Raw genomic sequence first — 9,399 nt, 5'->3', positions numbered from 1 at the left:
ATGAAAAAGAAATATTTTTGGAGCTTTACAAGCAAAACAGACAAGAGGAGGAGGAATTGAGGCAAAAGTCCAGATGTCTCTGGCTAAAAGCGGGGGACAAAAATACCTCCTTTTTTCACAACAACCTTAAGTTAAGAAGAGTGGGCAACCAAATAAACAAGATCCAAGTTGAAGGAAAGGAAATAAAGGAGAGGGAGGAAATTAAAGAAGCAGCCCATAGCTATTACAAAAACCTCCTAACAGCAGGGGATTAGCAAGTGGACAGTGTCGATTTCCTTCAGCAAAATCAATGAACAACAAAACAGTGAACTCGAGAAGGAGGTGACAAAGGGGGAAATAAGAGAGGCAACTTGGATCATGCACCCAGATAAAGCTCCTGGGCCAGATGGTTTCACCATCACTTTCTACAAGAACCATTGGGACATAATAAAAAAAGATTTTGTTAGAATGGTAAAAAATGTCTTAAAAAAACAAAATGGAAGAAAACACTAAAGCCTATCACTTGGCTCTCATCCCAAAAGAGCCAAATCCTGTCTCTTTTGATAGATTTAGGCCCATATCTCTATGTAACGCCTCTTATAAAATCATTACAAAAATTTTGGCAAATAAACTGAATTTTTTTTTGCCCAGTATCATCTCCGAAAACCAAGGTGGTTTTGTTCCCAAAAGGCAGATAACGGATAATGTAATTCTTGTTCAGGAAGCCATCCATAACAGTATCCAAAGAAATGAAAAAGGCATGGTCATCAAGTTGGATATGGCCAATGCTTTTGATAGAGTTAATCATCATTATCTTGTGGCAGTTCTCCAAAAGTTCAGAATCTCCATCAAGTTCATCAACATTATTATGGAATGCATCTCAAATCCTTGGACTGCCCCGCTGATCAACGGGAGGCCTAGTCGTTATTTTCGCAGCACTAGGGGTTTGAGACAAGGTTGCCCGCTCTCTATGTTCCTCTACATCCTTATGGCGGAAACTTTAAGTATCCAGCTTGAAACCCAAAGGAAAAAAAGGGAAATCACTGGCATTAGTATAGCCCGAGGGGTTAAAGAAATCAATCATTCGCTTTTTGCGGACGATACTCTTCTCCTTGGAGGAGCCTCTAGTATTATTTCTAGGAGGTTCAAGAAAGTTTTAGATGCCTTCCTTGCTGTCTCAGGAGGGCTGCTAAATAACAAAAAATGTAGAATATACACCTGGAATGTTTCAATAAACATAATGCAGAGGATTTCTCAAATCATGGACATACCGGTCAAGCGGAAATGGGGTCACTTCACTTATCTCGGGTTACCACTGGCTAAAGAAGGGGTCAAGACAGAGGTTTGGAATAAAAAAATCGAAAAGATGAGAGGGAAACTTCAAAGGTGGGGGACGATGTGGTTAAACCTAGCAGGTAGAACCATTCTCATCAAAGCTCTCCTCTCAACCTTACCTATATATCAGTATGCCATAATCTTGGCTCCCATAAGCAAATTGAGTTAATCATGAGAGGCTTCCTTTGGCAAGGAGGGAAACAAGACTAAAAAAAAAGTAGTCTTGTTCATTGGGATCAAGTGACCCTCCCTTTCGAAAAAGGAGGAATCTCTATTAGGATTCCAAGCTCAACAAATAAGGCTCTTGGCATCAAGCTTGTTTGGCGAATGTTAAACAATAAAGACAACTGGTGGGTAGAAGCTCTGTTAAAAAAATACCTCAATGGCCAGCATTCAAAGATCCTCACCGAAATGATCTTAGATTGCCCATGTACTCAAGTGTGGAAACTTATAAAAAAAGTCATCCCACAAATCAAAGATCATATTTCGAAGAGTCCAGGGAATGGAAATATACTGCCATTTGGAATGATAGAATCATGGGATCAGCTCCCTTGAATCAATGCTATCACTTAAGAAGTCTGAAAGATTGGATGGTTAACAAAGGCATAACCTCTCTTTATTCTATTTCAGACTGGGAACAAAATAGTTGGACTGCCTGGAGAGAGTTGCCTCTCCCAAACAAATTGAAAAATCGGTGGGATGATATGAAGACTACTCTGGCTAGAGCCGCCCCTATAAACAAAAGGAGCCAAGATAGCTATGTTTGGGACCCAAGTCGAGGAAATTTCACAGTGAAATCTGGCTATAATATTCTCCAAACCCACAATAATCATGATAACTAGAGTCTCTGGCCAGCTGTATGGAAGAACGAGTGTCTCCCTAAAATCAAATTTTTTTCCTGGACTCTTATGAAAGGTAAGATCCTTGCTGCAGAAAATCTTAGAAAAAAAGGTATCCAAGGGCCTTCCATGTGTGTTTTATGGCAAAAAGATGAAGAAATCAGTTAGCATCTCTTCTTAAATTGTACCACTGCAAGGCACTGCTGGAATCAAATTACAAGTCCTTTGGAGATTACCAGTGACATTTTCGATCATCTCACAACTCTAAATAAGAACTGGGAGCAAAGTTATCCATACACAAAGAAAAATAAATTTGCCATAATCCGCATCAGGAAGTATCTTCCCTCTACCCTCTGCTGGCAAATTTGGCTTGCAAGGAACAATTACATCTTCAAAGGTAAAAAACCACACTCAGGAACCATTCTAGCCAAAACTTGGGGGCTAGTTGTGGAGATGATTAGCGCCAATGATCTGTTTAGTGTGGACCAAAATAGTTGGCAGCATGAAGAAAAGGTGTGGTATAACAAAATCCCCTCGGTTTTCTCAGTAAGGAATCAACTGTCAGCAAAGATTGGTGGAAGAGCTAGAGGCTGGAAGCTCCGGGGAAACGAAAAGGAGATTGAGAACTGGATCAAAAACCAAAGCAAATACACTCTTTGCTTTGATGGCGCTTCAAAGAATATTCCTGGAAGAGCAGGGGGCGGCGGGGTAATTCATGATCAGAAATGAGAAGTCATCTCCTCCTATGAATGGGGGCTTGGTAACATGTCAAATAATAAGGCAGAGGCTTATAGTCTGTTACTAGGCTCCAGCATCCTAAAAAAACCCCAGGTTAAAGACCCCATCGTTAAACTCCAGGTGTGGACCAAAATAGTTGGTAGCATGAAGAAAAGGTGTGGTATAACAAAATCCCCTTGGTTTTCTCAGTAAGGAATCAACTGTCAGCAAAGATTGGTGGAAGAGCTAGAGGCTGGAAGCTCTGGGGAAATGAAAAGGAGATTGAGAACTGGATCAAAAACCAAAGCAAATACACTCTTTGCTTTGATGGCGCTTCAAAGAATATTCCTGGAAGAGCAGGAGGCAGCGGGGTAATTCATGATCAGAAAGGAGAAGTCATCTCCTCCTATGAATGGGGGCTTGGTAACATGTCAAATAATAAGGCGGAGGCTTATAGTCTGTTACTAGGCTCCAGCATCCTTAAAAAACTCCAGGTTAAAGACCCCATCGTTAATGGCGACCCAACAATAATTATTGTTGCTATGGAAACAGGTGGAGAATTCAAAAATCAGGCTCTAAACAGAATCAGACAAAGAATATTAGACAACACCAAATTTCTGGGAAAAATCATCTTTAAGCACGTTTTAAGAGCTCACAATCAAGAAGCTGATTCGCTTGCCAACAAGGCAGTGAACAGGAGGGCCGAGTTTGTCAAAGAAAACCAAGACATATATGAAAAAGCTATCCCTTGATTTCTCTTCCCCTTTGGATGGGTTTAAGGTTCAATGCACAGTTAACCAAATCAAACAAATGGAGACAACATCTCAAATGCACAATCAACAAGTGATTACCCATCATAGGTCTGACAATAATATCTCAACTTATCCTCCTAGATCAGTGTGGAAAATCCTCAGCAGGAAGAATGATTTGCACAGGGTCTCATTTTGGAGGAAAATCTGTCCCAGGGATCAACACAATTTTGGTATTAGTCAAATCAACAGCAGAGGCGCCCTCATTGGCCCGATCAGTCAGTGGTGCAATGATGCTTTTGGGGGGAGCACTCCCGAGATCTGTGATCAAAGTCACAAGAAGAGTGTGCTCAACCGAGATTATAAGCAGCACTCGGATAGCAGGATTCATCAGTGGATATGTCTTGGTGTAGCGTTGGTGAGAGAAATCCACAAGCGTGCAGATTCTCAGTTCCCTAAGGTTGGTGTGGCTAGATACAATTGTACCAACTTCAACTTGCAAGTTTCAAAAGGAGGTAAAAGCAAGGTTTTTCCTGTTAGTGGTAATTTATCTGATAACACTCTCTCTTTTGTGCTTGCTTGCAGCTCTCTCATCATGACAAGATCATGATCTGTGGACCTCATGTCCCTCAACCTTCGACAGTCCTCCCACCTTTCTTCTTGGCCTTTTTACAGTGTTTTGGTTACTCTGTTCCGCTCCCAGCTGACTGCTTCTGATCCATCCCTCCTCGTGGCCCTGGTTAGAATCCTCATCCTCCTTAATCTCACTGTTTTTGATCTGCTCCAAAAGACCCGGGCCTTTTCTCTGCCCCGTCATCGCCCGACTCCCCGTGTCCTTTCCAACTTCTTTCCCTGTTTTAGTAATATCATCTGTCTCTGCCTGTTATCCCCTTAGAAGCAGTCCTGTTACCATCTCATCATTAGTAAGAGATCACAGACTTGCAGGTTTTCAAAAGGACCTTTGAAAGAAGGAAAAACGGAGTTCATAGAAAAAGTTGCGCAGACCACCCCAACAACAAGAACAGAGGCATTCAAAAAATGATTAGTGATCAGAAGAGTTGCATTGCTTTCAGGCTTGTCAAAATGTCTTGTAATCCTCTGGAAAAGGTAGAGAAAAATGACAGCTACGCCCTGTGTCACGCCAATAGATTCATGATCGACCGATTCATCCAAACCCTTAAAGACCTCCGCACAGAAATGAAGAGTGTGAATAATTATAAACAAATGGAGATAGATAAACAAAGAGCTGAGATCGAAGCTTTGAAAGACAAGTGCAAACATCTCGAGGATGTCGTGGAATACATAACTCTCTTAATCAAAGTGAGCAGGGAGAAACTTCCTCCCGTTACAGCAAAAAGAAAGGTCATTACCTGGAGGAATCTGTTAACCATTTTTGGTGATCAGTCTGTCTCTCTTCCCTCTATGTTTTGTACTTACTGTTTGCTTCTTGGTCAGTATGTTCATCAATATAAGTATCTTTTCTTTCAGTTTGCTAGAAACAAAGGCTATTATGTCAAGGTAGGGATTGTGCTCCCATTTTTTCACCTCCAAAATAGACCTTTCGTCTTCGAAATGTACAAGGACCTAGTCCTTCCTCTTTTTATAGTATAAAAATACTTAACCTTGGTTTAAAAAAAAAAAAAATCATTGTTCTAAATGAACTAACTGGTGAAAAAGGTTACAAATGTCCATGCGGATAAGAAAATTACCTCATTCAACGACTTGTGGTTTCTATGCAATATAGAAGAAGACAAGTTGAGGGAAAAAAGTGTTGAAGGTTAAAGGACTCAAACATTTGCAGGAAGGAAAGGGAAGTTTGGAAAATTTTGGTCCTTAGAAAAGAAAGAAGAGCATAGATGAGATTCAATGCTATAAAATTATGGACATTACAGGAAAGATTGTCTTAAAGGGAAAATATCAAAAGAAGAGAAGAAGCCCATATCATCGAAGAAGTGGAGGAAGCTGAAGGGAAGAATTCCAAAAAGAGAGGAAGTAAGAGATCTCTACTATGACTGAGATAGTCTCCCTCACAAAAGGTCTCGACATAGCTTCTAAATATTATGTTATAGGATATGGCTATAACAAATAATAAGATGCATCATGGCATCATGATAACATTAGAAACAAGATCCCGTGACATCACCATAGGAAACATGAAGGATGTCTAGAACAAAATTCAGGGAAGTCAAATATGAAGGATATAGCTCTTGGGAACCTTATTGCAAACTTAAGGAAAGGAAGAAGTCATCCACGACAAGGCTCATTATACATCAAGTCAAAAAGGGAACATTTGTCGGATAGGGATATGTAATATCCTTAAGATTCTCGAATGGAATCCTCATCGGAGGGTTCACTGGTCTAGAGAGGAAGCAAGTGTTTCATCGGGAACTCCAACTTGTGGAGTTCATGGGATGATGGTATGATGACATGAGAGATGAAGAAAATCAAGGGGTTGAAGATCTTTTCAATCAAGGAAGTTGGCGAAAGAAGCCTAGATGACCTAAAGGTAAATGAGGTATGTATTCTTGTATTTAGTATTATAATGTCTTGTCGCATGGCTGAAGGTAACATGGATGACTACTTATATCTTTAGAAGCATGATCAAGGGAAAATGATATCCTCCTCTGAAAGGATGCAATTAAGCATAAGTCACACTAGATGAAATCAACATAATATGTTCTCATATGAAGTATGAGGTGGTTGACTACAATTAAGGAAATATGCTTGGAAGCTCCCGGGAATGGAATGTGTGAAAAAAAGGAAGGAAGAGATCATGAGATATGCAACCATGATAAAGGCATTCAACATCCCAAATACGAAGAAGATTTGACTAGGAAATCTCTCGGAAAGATATGAAGACTCTGATGAAAGTATGAAAAAGATGGAAACCCTTGACAATGGATGTGTCAAAATGTATGCAGGATGTTGATACCTATAGGAATATGTCATGATGAAAGACCATCAAAAAGGTAATTTTGCTTTAAGTGTTCATTTCTTATTTTTGAACAAATATCTGGATGGGATTACGCAGGACTGCCAAAGGGAGGAATTGTGGATGACTTCCAAGAGGACCATATAGAAGGATGGATATCTAGTAAAAGGAGGTCTTGCTATACCGCCATATGGATGGGTATCTAGTACATTTGGTCGTGGTTCTAACAGTCATGGTTCCAGTAAAGGATACAAAGGCAAAGTGTGGTCACGTAGTGTTAAAGGATTAAGTGTCTGTCTCTTGGTTAGTTGAATGGAAGGGAGCGAGAATGAAGAAAGAACAACATAGTTGAAATAAAGCTCTCGGAATGAAAGAGCCTGAAGAACATCAATGAATTAAAGGTTGGTTCCATATCTAAAAACATGAGATGCACTGTTAAAGTTGAGACATGTGAACTCGACATGAACAGGAAGAGATCCATGTGTAAGAACTTGGGAAAACAAGAGAACACCATGTGTAAAAAGGTGTGGCATACTGAAGTGGTCAAAGGATCCTCACTACCATGGGTCAATACCATGGATCGACACCCATGGTAAAGAAAGTCCATAAACTATAAAAGGAGAGAAAGATAATTGAAACATTGGTTGAACCGATGCACATGCAAGGAATAACCAAACCTGGGAGATCGAGTAAACAACAATAGACCAAGTGAAGAAGGGTAAGCCAATTGAAGTAGAGGAGGCTTGAGAAAATTAAATTGTAGAGTGAAATGTGGTGATAGGGTCGAGTCATAAGCATAAAATAGAATAGATCATAATGCAGATTTAAGTTGCTTTTGAATATCTAGCTAAGCTGAGAGTTGAATAAAATGTGAGCAAGGGATGACCAATGCAAGATCTAGGCCAGTAAAGAGAATAATATAGATCAACGAAGTCTGAATGTGTGAAAAGTAACTAGAGTGCCTGTGGCTCTAGTTTGAAAATGTGATGAAGAAGTATCTGATAGGAAAATCAAGTTAGTGCCTAGAAACCAGAGGGGGTAGATGTCTCCTTCATGTTAGCACATGTAAATATGGGGATAGGTGTATCCTTCAGGTTGGTGCCTATAAATCAGAGGGGATAAGAGCCTCCTTCATGTTGGTGCCTGCAAATCACAGGGGGTGGATGTCTCCTTCTGGTTGGTGCTAGAAAATATATGTAATAGTAAGTTGGTGCCTACAATGATATTCAAACAAATAAATTTTGTGATTTTATCCCTTTAAAGGTTTCCATGTACATTTGTTATTCATATGTGTTTCCTATGTGATTGATGTGTTGAATGGTTTGAGTTGTATGATATTGTTAAAATTTTAAAATCTACCATTATATTGATTCACCTCACTCTCAATATAATCACAATTTCATCAAATAATTATAGGAATTAACAATTCTGAAAAGTTTTAAAAATCTAATTTATAAATTGAATAAGTTTTGATTATTTTTATGTTGTTTATAATAAAATATAATATATAAAATAAACTTTTATTTTATTCTTTTAACTAATTTTAGATATCACAGAGTAAGAGAAAAAATTACCATTTTGAGGTAGAGTTAGTATCCTTTTAAATGATGGTTTTAACTTTTACCCAATCTCAATGTCTATTTTTATGATATTAGTTTGAGTGAGATTCCTTAATCTCCTCCATTCACTTATGACGTATGAGACTTTTATAAATAATAAAATTTATTTTAATGAAATTTCTTAAATTTGATATGCAATATAAAATGGATGGGATTATTGAACTAAAATTTGTGTAGAGATTGATTCGATATAGAGATATATTTATGTGGTAAGCTCATAATAGACTTGAATGATTTTGGATGACCCTAAAGATTAGATTAACTAAAATATGCTACCCAAATGCCAGGATTTCACTAATTGAAAATATTCAAACTAACTTAGATAGATGGAAAAAAGGAGAAATGAATTTAAAGAGAAGGAAAGTAGATGAATTAAAATATTCAAATACATTGTTGTCATTAATCCAATTTCACAGTAAGGAATTAAATTGAATGGAGTTTTGGGTAAATTTTTTGGATCCTCTGCAGATTCCCTTTCAGGAATTATTTGATTAATTATGATGTCTAGATATTTTAATAAACGTCTCAACTCATGATAATCATGTCGATTATGAAGTCCTAGAGTAAGAATCCCAATTATATTTACAGAAGGTGCAAATGTTAAACTTACTGTATCATAGAGGGGTATATATATATATATATATATATATATATATATATCGCGAACCGAAAATATTTTTGTATTAAAGAAGCTAAGCATAAAGCTCAGTTAAGTTACATCATATTCAAAGCTTTTCTATCTATGGCGCGGTCACATGATCTTACTGTACATGCTTATCCATTTACTGACAATATCACATTTTGCTTCTAGGTTGATTAAGTAATAGGCCTTATTTTTCTAGCTATATATTCGCCAAAAACTATTGGTCAAATAACAAAATTGACATGACATGAAAAATAAAATTTAAGTGTTGGGTGATTGCTCTTCTTCAGTTCCTTTGTGTCTTGTCAACTGTTCTTTTTTAGTCTCCCATCAAATCATAAGCTCTTCTAACTGTGAGGACCCAACCCAAGGTTCTCTAAGCATAAAGCTCAGTTAAGTTACATCCGATCAAAAGATTTTATATCTACGGTGCATTCACCTCATCTTGTTATACATGTTTTTCCATTTACTGACAATATTACATTTTGCTTCTAGGTTGATTAAGTAATAGTCCTTATTTTTCTAACTATATATTCGCCAAAAACTTTTGATCAAAAAACAAAATTGAAATGACATGAAAAATAAA

The sequence above is a fragment of the Pinus tabuliformis genome, chromosome 8 (genome assembly GCF_031772625.1).
Source record: "Pinus tabuliformis cultivar Carrire ecotype Pingquan chromosome 8, CPIR1, whole genome shotgun sequence".
Classification (NCBI taxonomy): domain Eukaryota; kingdom Viridiplantae; phylum Streptophyta; class Pinopsida; order Pinales; family Pinaceae; genus Pinus; species Pinus tabuliformis.
The sequence above is the reverse complement of the archived record's forward strand: the minus strand, read 5'-3'. Positions refer to the sequence as shown.